Source organism: Carassius carassius, chromosome 26 (assembly GCF_963082965.1).
Source record: "Carassius carassius chromosome 26, fCarCar2.1, whole genome shotgun sequence".
NCBI classification, from domain to species: Eukaryota; Metazoa; Chordata; class Actinopteri; order Cypriniformes; family Cyprinidae; genus Carassius; species Carassius carassius.
The window spans coordinates 12,630,899-12,648,933 of record NC_081780.1 but is presented as its reverse complement, the minus strand read 5'-3'; positions in this window follow the sequence as shown (position 1 = coordinate 12,648,933).

Genomic DNA, 18,035 nt, shown 5'->3' with positions numbered 1-18,035 from the left:
TAGGATGATTTAGAAGAGCTGTGAAAGATATTAACGTTTGTCGCCTCGTTGTACCAATTAGTTTTATTTCTACTTTCATAATCTTTTATTCTCTCTCTGTCTCTCTCTCTCTCTCTCTCTCAGGCTGGTGTTAAATGTTACATTTTTGGTGTTTTAAGTAGTAAGTCTTACCTCAAGATGTCCAGAAAGTTTCAGTATTTTTATGGGTCCTGTGTTTCTTCTCTCGTCTTCACATCTGTCAGTCCTCAAGGGGAAACACCCTGCTGCTGTTTGAACCTGTCTTTCATCATGGGATATGAGCTACATGAGTTTCCCAGTCTTCCATAGTGCTGCCACATGAAATATATTCGGTGTATATGTGTGTGTTACACATGATCTGACACACTGAGTGCTCTGGTCCGTGCGGTTGTAAGACTTTATTTAATGACTTGGATGTCAGTCTGTTTTTCACAGGAAGACATTGTGGAGTTGGGATAAAGCACATGTATCCTATTGTCTACTTTATAATGCTTTATCTTTAAACTTTAAATCTTCATTTGTCATTGAAAAGAGACCAGCACTGTATTTCAGTATCCTGCTTTTACAGAAAATAAATGAAATATATACAGCCTTGGAACAACATGAGGGTGAGTGAAAGATGACAATTTGCATTTGAGTTAACTATCCCCTGAAGCGAACATTGGATCAATTTCTAGACTTTCAACAAAGCTTGTCTTTCAAACTGTGCACTTATACACTACGATAAACACACTTCTGCTGACAATAGAGACAATCAACAGAATGATTTTGCATTTCTGTGCAGACTACATTGAAATAGTCACTGTGTTTGTTCAGTGCTCTTAAACTGAGCTCAGTTTCAAGGGCGAAAAGGAATGAAATGCAATGTATATGTGCTTTTCACACTTAAGCTTGAATATCAGAGGTCAGAATTTTTCTGGCAGATCAGTTCAGTTGCTCAGCTGCATTTCTTGCTTGACATCAGTCGAAAGAGCAGAAATTCAAGATACGGATGTGCCACCATGAACTTGAGATGCAGTGAGATCTTTAATATACCTTTTCCCACATAGGAAGGTCTGAGAAGTGTTACAGATTAGTTTTTTCTTGCTTTCAGTTAGAAACGTGCGCTGAAAATATTCAGGATTTCTGCATGTCTTAATTTGCATTTTTCAAAAATTAGGGCATTAAAATTAATGCACAAAGTCATGGAATTAAATGTTGCATGCCTCCTCTGTATAAATATAGAACATCCTTAAATCAAGATACATTTACTTGAGATGCAAATTGAAGATATTAACTTTTGTCTTCTGGAAAAATGACACAAAATCTGTTTATGCAAGAACAAATATTTAAACTAGAACAACATGTTTTTTATTTATTCTTTTTATTTACCATCATGAAACCAGCGGAAACCTGGTAAATTATACAACAGTTCTGATGAATTTCAACCAGTATTGAGAAACCAGAATGTAACAATAATATAACATTTACTAAACATTTAAAATTCTTTAATTATATTTCAAATTAAATTATTTCAATATATTTGATAACTGAAGGTAAAGTTTCAACTGTGATAATGAAAGGGTTCAATAAAAGGGTTTTTCTTAACCCTTTAATGTTTCATTAGTATCAGCAGCTACACTATATTTTCTTGGATTTGACTCTCATTAACCCTTAACACAGTTGCTTCCTCCTGCCCCTGCTGAGATTAATAGCTGTGACCTCTGATCCCAGACTCGATCTCTCGGGGCAGTGCAAGTTGCCCTTATGAGCCAGCTTCTCTGTCTTCTGCATGCGTCTGATTGACCTCCAGATGCTCAGAAGAGGTCTCTGTGAGAGCCAAGAGCGAGAGGGGGAAATGGTGTGGTCTTGTTGGGAAGTGGGCATGCACCTTTAATGGAGGCAGTATAAGAGGATTTCTGCCGCCGACAGCCATATGCCACACACTGCGAGGCAGATTGAACAGCGAGAGGAGTCCAGAATAACTTTCTCCTCGCTCATCATTCTGTTAGATCACCATAGCAGCCAGAGGATGATAAAAAAAAAAGATCTTGGGTAAACTTTGGAAATGATCAAGGACATATATTCACATCATATGTGAATATAATTACTGTGGTCTACTTGTGATCATTAATGTCGGCTGAATCATGCTGGATTCTCATAAGCAGAGCTCTACAGAGATAAATGACAAAGAGTGTAATTATCTATAGAGTGTCTGTGAGAGTCACTCTCATTCTCCTCTTGATGAAAGCTTTATGCCTGCTAACCTGAGAACACAGGATATGTTTAAATCTAGAGTGATCTCTACCAAGATAACAGTTTTCGTTGAATTCCTGACACAAAAGCTGTTCCATAACAGCAAACTTGTGCTCTTTAATATATATATATATATATATATATATATATATATATATATATATATATATATACATGTGTTAATTCATAGTTTTGATGCCTTCAGTGTGAATCTACAATTTTCATAGTCATGAAAATAAAGAAAACTCTTTGAATGAGAAGGTGTGCCCAAACTTGGTCTGTACTGTATATATATATATATATATATATATATATATATATATATATATATATATATATATATGAATCCTTTGAATGGTAGCGTAGCTGCTTTGTAGAGCATTTTGATTCAGTCACTTCACTATGTTGACAGCAAGACGGCTCACTCGGATTTTAAGCAGAGCCATGATGTCTGAAGTCGGCCATTTTTCCCATCCCCATGTTTTCTGTTTACTAACGCTGTGAGCCCCCCTATCTCAGAGGACTTGTTAGATAGAACTCTAATCTCTCACTGTCATGAGAGGAGGGAAACTAAGTTATCTGGCCTGGTATAATAGTGTTGTCTCATTTCTTTAAGCGTTAGCTGGTGTCATGAATAGCAAGGGGGAAAAAGTGCTCGAGGAGACATGGCACCTCTCTAAAATGATCAGATTAAGTGTTCACAGTTGTGCTAACAGGAGAGGAGGGTGTTTCTGTAGCAACGCAGCACAGCACAGTGGGATGAACATGTGAACCTCTGGTTTCTGTTGCTACGGTAACATCAGGTGATTCTATAATTATCCTCCTTTACTGAAGGTCTCAGATGCCACGCCTCTCAAACTCACCTGACATTCTCCTGTGCCTCCCTAGACCACTGATTCCCAATTAGGGGAATACATACCTCAGAAAGTACTTCAGCAGATTCTATGACTTCTTAAAAACCTTAAAAAAAAATAAGAACTATTTCTTTGACAGTGAATGATGATAATATTAATTATGATGCTGACTAATATTCATATAAACTTGAATCAAAAGCATTTATCGTTTGATGTTGATGAAAGTGTATTTGAGCCTAATAATGGAACTGTGGAGCTACATAAGATGAAAAAACACAAAATGTTCCCATTGCGCTTTTGAAGTTTCACGTTTAAATGACAATGTTGTAAAAAAATGAATCCAGTTCAGACAGATCTGTGAAATTACCAAAAATGCGGTATTAGGCCAGTAGTTGGTGATATCTAAAAAAAAGTATTGTGCCTTTGGATGTCAGAATCGGAATGCAAATAATTTTAATAGAATAATTGATTTTATAACTCAGTTTAACTCAACAATTGAGAGTATGTCAATTCTGAAGAAAAAAAATGTGTAGAATATAAACTCATGATTCTGACCCGAGGGCAAAAGAGACAATGATGAGTTGATTTTTCTTGTCAGAATTGTGTTACAAACTTTGAAAGAAAAAAAATCAGAATATCTGATATGAATATGAAATCTATAATCAAAATTACCTTTATTTTTTAAACTCCATGGCTTCTAGACTGCTACTTTAAAACTGTAAATTTCTGCCATCAGATAGGCTCTGCTCACAAACTCAACATAATGATGATGAAATCTGCATCACACACACTATATGTGAACATTCATGTACGCATAAATCCTTTGCGTTTTAGACAAGAGACTATTCCTTTTCTGTATTTAACCGAGTGATGGAGGTTTCTAGTTTAATATCTGCCCCAGCTCACTGATAATGCATCAGAGCATCAAATTAAACTGATCCACTCCTGTGTTTATCCACACATCTTCTGTGACTGCAGGCCTTGATTAATAACTTGAGAGATGGAGGGAGGAAACAATCAATGGAGCCTAGGTTGATTCTTTTCAACATGCACCCTACAACAAAAAAGCAACACTGTGAAAAGATATGCACTTTCATCTTTGCCCACTTACCATCCAATCATCCAAAAAAACTGACATAAATAAAGATCACCTCTGTCCATCTTCCTCCTCTCATTCTAACCTCATCCATCTAGGGGAGCGCAAAGATATTTGTAATTCTGAATAACTGAAATATTAGTACTGCACTTTGCTTCTACACTGACCACGCTGAGTATGTGAATGCATTTAAATATATTGTACATATGGGGATACAATTTATGTTAAAAGGGGATTCTGGTATGTATGTTATGGTATCAGGGTCATAATTTTATTTATTTATTTTTTTCGGTCCACCGTTATTGCTGTCTTGTAATCAGAAAGTTGGTAATCTCCTAAAGGAGAAAATGACTGTTGTTGACCAGGTTTATTTCTGCTGTTTGCGACATTAAATCTGTCGCTCGGGCTGCCCCTTGCCATTTGTTGTGCATATATTAGCCTTTATGTGATTGATTGAATCATTTCATTATTTGTGATAATCTCCTAAAACTGCCTGTAGGTTGGCTGAATAGAAATGACTTTGTGGAGCATATCTAATTGCCCTTATTAGCATATGCAGATGAGCCTGTTATCTTGTGTACAGAGTGTTGCTTATGGTAAATACAGGACTAATCACTTTAACGAATTTAGCTGTTTAAATGCTGGTAATTGTGCATTGTTTAAACAGATGGGTTCCATTTTCGCAAGCGTTCAGACAGGAAGTGTTGAGATGAGTGTTCTCCAATCAGCTTCTCTTTCTTCTCGTCCTCATCATTGACACACAGGGTAGCCCTCTATTTACCCTGCTTTAAACGAGCCGTATCCCCTTTTGAAAGAATACATGCAAATGAACTCTCCATGTCTTCCACAGATGTGTTAAAAGACTAAGCGTACACTACATGACTGATGCTCACCACCCTGTGCACTTTTTCTAATTTTGTAGCATGTTGGTGCTAAGTGAAAGTAATGTGGAAAAAAAATACACCATGACCTTTAAAATATGCAATTATAAGAGTTTTTGCATTGTATTGTGTGCTTAATGGTTTTGTTCTTGTATTATCTTCACAAGGTCATCAGGAGTTTTTTTTATGTTTGGAACTATTATTTATCTCATTTCATTCATCCACATGCCTGCCTTCATGTCACATATCAGCAGATTCCATTATAAAACTAGACTTTCAAAAAAAGCAATGGACCTTGACGGATCCAGTCCTCTATTGAGAGTCAAAGACACACATGCACGTGTGGTTATCATGTGACGTGTTGCTCAGAGGTATACTATCCTGCACTAAGTGATGTAGCCCTAGGCATACTGTTCACGATTCTGACACAAGAACAACAATTAAAAAAAGGATACTAACTTGTATGTTTGTAAGTACGTGCCAGTTGTTACACCAAAGGTTCCATGATTTCGTCATGTCTCCGGAGAACCCTCGGGTCATGTGTACACCTACACCATGACTGCCTCTTTGTGGGGAAAGTTTATGTAACAAGAAGGAAATTCAGGTAATCTCAACTGTAAGATGCAATCAGTGCGGGCTACTGTGGATGTGAAACCTGAAATGGGTAACCCCAAATATATATAGAATGCACCACTGCTGTGCTATTTGTTGAACATAAAGTGGAGCTGACAAAATTCCCATCATACTCTCTTTGCCTTGAATAATGGTGTTGAAAAGTATGAAGTTTTTTTTTTCTGTGAAAACTTAAGGGGTTCCTGCTACATCAATATTTAATATGAAGATTCCTTCTGTACTCCTGTTTCTTCATCTCTTGAGAGCTCAAATTGCAATACCAAAAACACTGTTCTTTAACAAAGAACTGAAGTTTAACCACCAAATGTCTACAACAGTACTTCCCAAACCTGTTCTGATGGCCTCAGCACTGCAGGTTTTGAATGTTTCCCTCTTTGGATCCCCCATTTCAGGTCTTGTAGTCTTTATTAATAAGTCGACGATTTCAGTCAGGTGTGTTATGAGGCAGACATACAAGGTTTGGGATGTATAGGTCCAGAATTCTGTACTAATTACACCTCCATTAGCCTACATACAAGAATCATTCATGTCTTTGCAAAAGGTCTTCAAATTAGGGCTGCAAGATTAAAATAAATAAAGTTCAAACTATGATATGTATTAGTGATTATTAAATCACTAAACCTAGAGGACTGTTAATTTCGTTAATGAAAGCTATGATGAAAAATATGCATTGACAAACTGTTTTTTTTCCCCCCAGACTAAAACAAATTGAAAATAAGGTTAATAAACAATAACTCCGGCTATAACATGTAATAGCCTATCATTAACGATAGAAGATGAGACTAAAATGTATTTTTACAATAAAAACTATGCATAAACAAAGAGAGAGAGAGAGAGAGAGAGAGAGACAAAATATGATTGCGGACTGCTGTACTTGCCTCTACTACACAAGCTTTCATGTTTGTGGTTGCCAGATTAAAGCTAAAGTCCCCAAATCAGACGTTCTCTGTTAAAAGGATAAAAAAAATTTCCCTGTGTTTTGCTTAATATTTGAAATCTGGCAACCAATGCGCTCGCTCCATGTTACTAAAGTGCCGACAAACAATGGAGTTTAACAATCTCAATGTGAGATTTTCGGCTTAATGAAATTGTTAGCCTGTCAACAACTGTTGTTTCAATTTATTGGAATTACTATTAGGAATGTAACTGCTTAATTTTATATATTTTTTGTTTTTACCAGTTTTCGTAATGTAGAACGAGAGAGTGCATATTTAAGTCTTTGATGCGTTTAAACATTATTAATTATTAATCATCATATACGTCTTCATTGACTAAAACTAGACCAAAATGCTCAGACACTTAGTCGACTAAAACTATAAAACTAATACTTATTTTAATATTTGTATTACATTTTAAATCTCAATCATTTTAATTCGAAAAATCACATTTACATCTTCCCCTCAAATTGTGCAGCTCCTACTTGCCATGAATTTCAAATGATTAAGCTTCTTTTTCTCAGAGTATAAATCTACATGTCTCTTCCAGGAAACATTCCACAGAGGCTTCAAGACGTGCTGTGTTGCTTTGGAGCATTTAGTGATCCAGAATCAAGACCAGTGATGTGTGAATGATATACAGCGCTCCCAGTATTTTAAATATGCATTTAACTCATCCATGATGAACATGCTGTGTGTTGTTTATTCCATAAGTCTGTCTGTCTTTTTTCCGTGTAGTTTTCTATACATATTCATACCCAGAATGGCTGCAGGGCTGTCTAACAAGATAATCAATTTGACTTCATTGCAGATGGTGATGGTTCCCATGTGTGTTCAGGGTGGGTGCTTCACAGTAGTCTCTCACTTCCCCCAGGATATCCTGTTAATGTGTGAATGGGATTCCCTGTAGACTTGCAGACCTGAAACCTATCCTCCGCTTTTATCCTCCTATCCATCTCTTCCTGTGGTGCATTTGTAGGTAGAGAGAGATTCATTTGTCAAAGAATGGTGTTCTTTACCACACTCTAGCAGTGTGTTGTTTGGTTGTATTCTGACAACAAAATATTACCACCCATATCTGACCTGCCAAATATTAGAAACATCTGCCTCACACATGAGTTAGAGACAAATCTTGTCAAGGATGTCAGGGTAAGTCAATGTACATGTGTTTCATTGCGTCCCCCGTTTCACTAAGGGTAAAGGGCTTTACTTGAGTTTATTTATTTGTTTTACAAAAAATGTCATCTAGAAGAAGCTGCGGTCTCAGTTTGGAGCTAAAAGATTTCTTTCATCACCATGGCTACACCAGGACAACTGCAACGAATGTTTTTTTCTGTCCAACCCTCTGTTCTTATTTTTTTCCCCCCTCTTGGGTATAAAGCATTTTTCAGTTAAAATGAAAAAAAGAGGATCTGATTATGGCACAGATTAATTGAGCTCATTCCACAGGATTCAAAAGAAACTACAACTGTAAACAATATAATTTTAAGGCCCTAGAGTCTAAAGTATTTAACCTGAGGTTGATTTAATCCAAAATCAATAGTCAAAGAAGTTGAGGGACATAGTATTGGTGTGATTTCCTGAACATATGGTAGTGGCCTGCTCCAAAAGTCCTTCACATCCTTTGGGCCTCAAGTACCTTAGAGATATACACTCTTAGATTTACAAGGATTCTGTACAGTTTTAAGAAGCTCTCTGTAATACATAAGTATTGGCTTAAGAGCCCTTAGTCAGGAAAGAGCATTCAGATTCAGCCTACTCAGGTTTGCTGGGTTTATGATGAAAGTGGAAGCTCATAGGGAATGAATATTGAAATAAAACACAGGCTACAAATCATGGGTTCAAATCTCAGATTTTCCAAATAATGTTTCATATTACGATAAAGAGATATTACCTATTAACTTATGTTAAAAAACAACAACCTTGAACTGAACTAATAGCTCAGAGAGATTGAAGTTTGGTAATCACTTTTGAAATCACTGGTTCAAATCTTGTCTGGTGTTGTCAATATTGCAGGTTTAGGAATAATTATAATTGTGGTAATTTCTTGGGAGTAACCTGACTGATAGCTCAAAGCACTAAAATATGGTTTGATACTATTGAAATCACAGGTTCAAATATCACATTTTCTGATATTCAAATTGCATGTTTAAAAGCAATTATAGTTTGGTTGTGGTCATTTCTGGCTTACACTAAAGGTTCGCTAATAGTTACAGATGCTAGAATGCAACTTCATTGAAATTCTGAAATTGAAGGTTGGAATCCTTTCTTTTCCAAGTTCAGAAATGTGTGAATTGGGACGCAGACAGTTAAAAACACAGAGTGCATGTGAAAGGTCCTTTGGCTGAGTGGTATAAGCCAGTGTCTTGAAGGCAAGGATCATGCGTTCAAATCCCAAGTGGCCTGAAAATGTGGTCAGGCATAATGTATGAGTGAAAGATTGGTGATATGACAAACAAAGATCTCTTCTGTCTTTTGTAATGAACAAGTGTTAAACTCTACTCCTCAATGGTCGCCATCCTACGGTTCCAACACACCTGCCTGTAATTGTAGAGTACTCCTGAAGACCTGATTAATTGGTTCAGGTGTTTAGAGCTCCTCTTGCACGAAGATGGCATTCCAGGAAAAGAGTTTGAAATCACTGCTCCAACTGAAAGACAGTACTTTCTTTGGAGAGAAACAGAGAGGGAGAAGAGAAAAAAGCAAACTGGTCTTTTCATTTTTCTGATGGCAGCGACAGAAGATAAGCGAGGTTATTTGGTGGAGGCTGATACAGCATGTTGGGTCATGCATAGCAGCTTTTGACATCCACACTGTCGCTTGGTGACTGCTCTTATCTCCCTAGACCTGTCAACTTGGGGTTTTTTCACCAACACTCCGCCACATCCAAAAAGACCCTCGTCATACTGAACATAACCTTCCTTCACGACTGAGAGGGATATGTGAGTCAGATCTCTCTTTTTGCTAAAATGCTTTCTGGCTCTGACTGTGCATTGAAATTGAATTCTGTCCTGCCGGATCATGAGCGCATTATGAATAATCGTCCATTTGTATGATAATCACATCTGGGAGCACAGGATAGTAATGTAGTGTAATTTGATGTAATGTTTAAAGCTGATAGGACACCAATCTATACAAACCCCATCTGTGCACAAGATGCCCCCCTTCTTTCATTCTCTGGGGGCGGCGGTCAATTGCAGGTGTCGTTTAACTTGATCGCTGGACAGGATTTAGCAGAAGGAATATGAGACAGATAAAAAATGATTTACTGAGGATCGACAGCTGGGTTACAGGTCACCCAATGATGGCATGGGCAGCATGCTAAAATGTAAAGCAGGAGAACCACATGGACTTACTCTTTAGTTCTTTAGTTTATTTAGATAGGGACAGATTCAAATAATATAGATAAACTTTGACAGTCGTCTGATGCATGTATCATAATGTTTTTAGCTAAAGCTAATTTACAACACTTGTCCCTAGTAGGGCTCACAGCCTTTCAGATGGATAACACTTTTCATATTCTATGAACAAGTCCCAGATGTTGTAATTTTTGCTGTTGCTGTTTAAAAGTATCTTGTGTTTGAGCCATGAATGGTTTATTGTTAGGGGCTTGGGGCAAGTGTGAGAGATTTGGGCCAGTTTGGGCAAGTGTAAACGTTTTGGGCCATTTGACAATTACTTTTTTTGTTCCAGTGCTGCATTGTCACTGAAAACAGTGAATTCATTGATCCAGCTTTATGCCTTGCAAATTTAAGCAATTGGTTTTCTGTGATTATTTTCTTCATTTGTTGCTGCATTTCAAGCAGGTGATATTGAATTTAAAAAAAAAATGACTAGTCTTGAACACTTCTGCATGAATGTGTTGAAACTTATGAACAATCAATGTTTTTCATCATATGCCATTGATTCCAGCTCAAGTGTGTTTGAAGTTGCATTATAGCTGTTTAATTTCCATCTTGTTTCAGATATTCAGTCTACTACTGGCCTGACTGAATGATGATATGTTTTGTTTTCTTTGCTGATATGATAATATTCCTGTCTGCCAGATGCTTCTGCCCATTTTGAAATGGTTGCTCATCTTTAACATCTCGAAAGTTTATAATTTTGCAGAAATGGAGAACAACAGCTCTCTATGGTCACTAAATTACCTCTAATCCAAAATACAACCAATCCTGTTCCACAGATTAAGACCATTCCAATTTAATAATATGGAGAAATTATTTAATAATAGAAAAAAAATGACATCAATGGCCATCAATTTCCTTTTTCACTGCATCTGAGATGAAAACGCTAAAGTGCCTGATCTCGGCATCATCTCTTTCTTTTACTCTGAAGGTCATTAGAACAAGCAGTTTATTTATATACTGCATAGCAGGTAAACATTCCTTAATCCTACTTTATGGAGGATACTGGCAGCCATCAAAAGCTGTCCTCCTCCTATTAGTTAATGACTGACGCTGGTTGTCATTTCCTTTGAACTCTTTGCAAATGAGAGTAAATGGGGGCTTTGGGAGGGATTTATTGTTTTTTTTTTTTTTAATGCTTTTTTTCTTTATTGCATTTCAGCATGGACATCTTTTAGGTAGTTGATTTTCTATAATCAACCGCTAGTAGATGACAATGACAATGACCCTAGACCGTGGAGACTTTAATCAGTGGTCATCAAAGGGCCTGGAGCATTGCTCTGTGAGTGAGTGGTTTCTAATCATCTTTCTGAAAGGCGGACAGACATAAGAGGATATAATGCAGTGGATGGTTCCGTTACTGTGGGCATTAGCAGCCTAAATGCACTCAACTTTAACTTTGACCTTAACCTCTCTTCCATTAGGACTTTGAAAAACATGTTATTTTTTTGTATTCCTGATAGATACACACAAACACATTCTTGTCTTGATTCATTGACAAATAAAGAAGCTGAGAAGGAACCTCATTCTCTTTTGTAAAATCACACACACTCCCCATTTTACCTCAGGGCTGATAGATGGTCATCCCCAAACACATACCCACAAACATCACTTGGAAAACAATCAGCAGCATTTAAAACAAACCCTTGACACGTGTTTCCTGTTGGGCAACATACTTGTGACCACCATGTGCTCTGTGTGTGTGTATGTATGTATGTGTGTGTGTTGGTGGCATGTAACGGGTGGAAATGTCCTATGTGACAGCTCTAGTGTCATTGCCTGCGTAAATTGAGCTCAAGCTTCTGAAAGAGAGCGATATTGAGAGAGAGAGAGAGAGAATGCAGGAGAATCCCTCTGATACTGTACTCATCTGGTTGTGCAGTGGTTGGATATAGGGTGACCAGATGTCCCGATAAAAATCAGTCTGCTTTGAGCCATGTCTAGTTGATAATTAAGCTTAACTTCAGTGTGAAATGTACCACTTTGAAATGTATGACTTTCTGTGACTGTGTAATTAACAACAGCTTCTAAAATGTATACATTTGTTCCCCGTAATTAGATAAACCTCAACTGGTAAAATTATAAATAAATTAAGCATTAAAAAATGAAGTTTATTTTAGTTTTACAGTCTAAAAAGCAAAGACTGTCTGATGTAAGTGAAACTGACTAATATAACAGCATACTGTTTAGGAGAGTGGTAGCTTGAGATAGATCCAAAATTAGTAAAATGTCATAAAAATCTGATATTTCCGAGGCCTTCTTGATAAATTGTATGTACTGAAATAGTACTGGAAAAAAGGTCCAAATGTATTATGATTCTGTCACAGACATAAATAAAGAAGAATGTACCTGGAGAATCTTTCAACAATTTGATGGCACTGACATACTGTAGACATGACTGTTGCCAGGCACACAAAGTGTGGGTGTATTGTCTGAGGCTGAGACTAAGTTAAGGTTAGTGAGCTGTTATAATTAGCTGTATCTAAAAACAATAGAATTAAATGGGAATGTCCTCATTTAGATAAGTGTTTGTCTATGTTGAGAAGTTGCTTCTCTCCCTGCCTGATGGCTGTGTGTTACACAGAGACCGCACTAATATGATGGCTTACCAATCTAATTACTCAAACAGCGAAGAGAAAACACATTACCTTTTCACTAAATTAAATCTTTTACGCTGTTTAGTGTAAAATGGCAATATAATGAAAAATTAAACATGAGGGAGCAATTCATTTCCATCTCTGGGAACTACAGCAGAAGGAAGTTCAGTGTGCTGTCCCTGAGCACATGTACTGAGCCCCAAAGCAGTTGAGAGTGGTTTTATGTATTATACGGTCGTTCGCTTGAGGAATGGACACTAAGTGGCTTTGACTTCATTTGTCAAAGGGCCTCTGTGTCTCTGCTCTAATGACCTTTCCATTTAAATAAGTAAACGTTTCCTTGCCCCTGCCTCTTGTCTCTTTGCAAAATGACCCTGCCATTGTGCACGCTTAGCATCAGAACTCATTAGCCTGGTTAGGGAGGAAGGTTTGGTGTGTGGTGCCACTGGAGTGGTCTGCCCAGGCTTCTCATTCTCCCAAGCTGCTACACTACAAGATGCAACTGACACGGTCGGACACAATCAACACCACTCAGTACTGTATAAGTAGTCGTTTCATCATTTGAGAAGAAAGTGTAGAGACTGTGATGGAGAACCCATGAATTGGAGTGAAGAAAATACTTTATTCTTACCTCCACTGAAAAGTCCATTCAGGAAAACTTGAAGGTGCATACTGCAGTATATACTGTATGTGCAATGCTATAGCCTATATATATATATATATATATATATATATATATATATATATATATGGCGTCTGTGGCTTCAAAAATGTACTTCAGGATATTTGTAAGTTAAGTTACAATTAAAAATGAATTAAAGTCATTGTGTTCGATTTAAGCAATATCACACGAGCAGGAGTGCCAGAGTGCCGCAGGTAATCACAGGCGTGCTGACAGTCGGAAGAACCGCACAAACGGAGTGTGCTTATACAGGAGTTCATATTAAATAAGTTCCATTTTGGGCACTTTATTGGCAGTTGTTTTAATATTTTGTTGGGATTGCTTCGCCAACAAAAATAATTCCAAGACCCCGCAGAAACACTGCACATCTCCAAGCAACTCAAAGTAGTGTTATATCTTTCCTGAATGAATCAGGGATTTGAATGAATCCGTAAAATGAATGATTCAACTATTAACTTAATTAAGCCACTTGTCACCACCTACTGATGTAATTATGACCTGCATAATATATTTATTTTAAGGCCATTCAGCACAAACACAATTTCAAGCAAAACTTTTGTGATACTCGCTTACAGTTACACTTATATCTTTAATACTTTTTAAATACAATAATTACCTTTTTAAACACTATAATCTTTAAAAAGTTTCTCTAAAAATTGCATAATTTACTGTTACATAATTAGATAACTTTATATATACCCTGTACTGAATGTAAGCTAGTGCTCAATGTTGAACATGGCCATCTCTATTTAACAGGTGGTCCTCCAAACCTCCGAACCAGAATGTTTGTAATGAAAGAGAGAGAAAAAAAATCCCACATAAACGCAATATGGTTTCAGGCCTCAGCTGAAATCCAGGAAAGAGGAGAGAGCTGCTGTTAATTAAGATGTACAGAGAGAGGGAGACGATTAAACCACATCTTCTCTTGGGTCATTTACCAGATGGATGAGGAACATGTCTGAAGACTCTGGGACAAGATTTAACAAGCTCAAATCTGTCTAATTAACTAATCTGATCTATTCCCCTACCCAATCCTGAGGCTGAGAATCTGGGGCAGGAAAGGCACTTCAGGCTTTTGGCTAACTTGACGCCAATTGTGTTTCCAGTGTGGCTGTTGAACGATGGTGACTTTTCTGTACAAGACACAACAATGCCAGTGGTGTTATCAGATGCTCGTTTGGGAGGATGGGAGAAAAAGGAACATTCAATATGGCTGCTATAGGAATAGAAGCCTTGGCTTTTTGTTGAAAACGGCTAATTGCCTTTTGAATTTGCTTGCATTATAATAAGCAGTCGTCACACTCAAAGCTTCGTTTATTATAATGGGAGAAATCTAGTTGTGCCGTGTCATTGCGCCACTAGTGGGAGGTGTCACTTGCTTGATTGGAAAACTTCAATGTCCGACAGAGAAAATAACACCCAGATTTTCTCTCTCTTTTTCTATTTTCTTTATCACTTTGCAAACATGAACATTGCCTTTCCAAGGCATTATTTGCTAGTTCATACTAAATGTCACAGATATCACCTAGTCAACATTTGTATTTTAATATTGTTAATGAATATTTAAACATTTAAAAAATAATTACAATTCCATAAAATATTAGTTTATAGAATGTCAATGAAGTTGTCATAACTGTAAAATGATTAAACTGTCATCAACTAAAAATATTTGATTGCTGTTATTTAAATGTCCTTGTCCATTAAGTGTAATTTCATGTACAGTAGGTGTTAAGTCTATTCCAATTAACTCTTACTCTTTAGAGTCCCAATTTTACAGATTTGTCTGAAAGAAAAATGAAAATAATAACCTTTTTATGAGGTAAAATTAAGCCAGCATTGTAGCCAATATGAGATGGCAGCTGGGTTAATTGAGTAACCCAGCCTGCTTGGTTAGATTAACTCAGCATGTTTTCTCAGCTATACTTATCCAGCAGCGTGGTTTAAAAAAAAAAATATTGCTCAAATTAGATTTTTTCTGACTTTTAGAAATATACTTTTCTTGTTGGTTTCATCTGAATTAAAAATATATATAAAAATCTCTCTGGTTAGAGAATTGCAAAAAATGTCCTTTACTGCAATTCAAACAGAAGCCAATCTGATTTTCCTTATGCATGCCCTCGTTTTCTATTAGTCAAAAAAATATCCTAATTTATAATATGCTACCAAAGCGCCATGTAAGACATATTTACAGCATTCTTGATTTTACAGACCTGTATGTTTCTCTCTGATCTTAAATGGGTGACTTTAAGCCATCCACCTACCCGGGTCATCTTTCATTCAGACTCCAGTCCTCTAGGGCCTATTTAGGGATGAGTAACTGCACAAACGTCTGTCACCTTTCCTTCCCAGAGACATCTGGAGAAAGACATGTGTTGGTGGTAAGAATAATATCTGCATATAAAATGGAGCACGAGTCCTCTGAGGAATGTCTCATTTACAACAGGATGAAGCAACAAGGCGGAAAAAACACTGATTTGTAAGGTTTTCTCAAGACCCTGCCCTGTGGATTGCTTTTAAAGTATAAAGGCAAATTTACTTCCTCTGGCTTCCTTTAACAAGAGGTCAGGTGGGTCCATAGCCAGCAATAAAGAATAGCTGCCCTTTTATACACTTGGTTTTGTTTATATTTTTACTCTACAAAGCTCTGCACGCAGCTGTGTACAACAAATGCTCCTTTGCACTTAGATGAAGCCAGTGCTGTTCTTCTTCACCGTGTTCCAGTCACTGTATACATCACTGAAGGTCCCATGATAATGCCAACCATCAATGAGACTTAACAAACTTGATGCCCAAACTTAATAGGGTAGTGTGGACTCAACAAAGTACAAGCTAATGAGCAGTCCTGAGGACTAAAGTACATTCTCAAAAAAACTTGCTTCCTTGCCAAATCTCGCTCTGCATTTCTATGAGCTTCCTAAATACCTAAATGCTTATTATTTTATGTAAATAAAGATAAAAACATCAATGTAGGCCTTTATATGGCGCCGTCTTGGCGAAGTCACACAAGTTTACTCTGTAAGTTTATCAGCTGTTTTTAACATTGAATATCATATGTGCGTTTTTAGATGCCGAAGCTGTGCTAGTGTGCTCCACAGCTTCAGGCAACTTTCAAATTAAACCATCAATCAGCCACACTAAGACATGTAGGAAATGGAGATCCCTTTATTGATCGGATCTGCTAACGCACATGGTACATGCAGAAGTGTTTAGCAGGAGCTGAAAACATTCACGTGTGATTGATTGAGGTTTCTGCAAGGATCTAGTTATTCATCATGCCACTGATATTGGATGTGCTAAGAACGTTTCCCAAGTGTCTGCTGTGAATCCGAGGAAATTCAAAGATCTCATCTAAACACTGTGTGCTTTAAGTTAGTTTCCAGCTTGTTCACTTCCTGGACACATATTAGGCCTATAGTGCTGTCAGTGAAAAACCACAGCTATAGTGCTCATGAAACCAGCCTGTGGCCTTTGACTTTGAGCGTACAGATGTGATTTATGATTGGAGAAATCTCACTAACCTTTCATTAAGTCCTTGCCTTCGTTTAAAATGATCTTACTATGAGCTATCCTGGACAAACACAGTGTAAACGGGATTGATACCAACTGAATTAAAACTGCCTCAACTAAGTTCCCGTATCAAGATCTCTGAATCTCTCCAGCTCCAGGCTATTGATCAATCCATTCTATTATCTTTCTGTAGGGACTTATTAGAGAAATTCGTCTGAAGACCTCTAGTTCTTATTGATGTTTGTACACAATGACACTTTGATGGGCCAAGTCTAATATTGACTAACAGATGCTGTATACAGCCTTGTTGACAACTTGAGCTCAAATTGTACTTCTATTACATCCATTAGTTTTTTTTTTTTTTTTTACTTTTCTGGTATTGCAAAATACCTTTGGGATCCATGAACTGAGACATTTTACTTATTAAATGTATTCGTTTATTAAAAGTAAAATATAAAGTAAAAAAAAACCAAGTCAATAAATTGAGTCAATAATCAACAAGATCAGGGTGATAAAACTGTCCTTATATGAAGCAGTAAAGAAAAACATTAATTAGCCTCACTAAAAAAATACATTGACAAGAAAACAATTTTAAACACAAAAGGTTTCTAAGAACTAATTTTGGTCTTAAGTACCATTAACTATGCACTTACATCAAAATAAGTACATTGTACTTATTGTGTTCATATTGTATTGCAAAACACTTGCTGCTGTTGAGGTTGGATACGGGTAAGGATAGGGACAGGTTTAGTGTTATGGTTAGGTTTAAGGATGAGTTAAGGTGTAAGGGATGGGTCAACAGTGTAATTATGAATGTAAATACAGAAATTAAAGCTGTATTTACATGCAGGTAAGTACAATGTACAAATATGTATGCACACAATAAGTGCATTGTACCAAATTATTAATTTAGATGGAAGTAGAAGTTAAGGCCACTTATTATAAAGTTGGAGCTCTAATTCATCAACTACAGCCTGGGTAAATTTCAGCGCATCTGCTTATGGCATAACGGAGCACACAGCATTTCAGAGACTCAGGATTAATCCGGAATGCAAACTCCTGTCAGCAGCAGCACTATAGATAGAAACCGGGTGGGAGGACTATTAGGACTGTTCAATAAGGGTTGAGCTGCACTATTTGTGGGTAATGAAGGAAAGCTGAGGGGGTTCTGCTGAAAGGGAAATGACGAACCC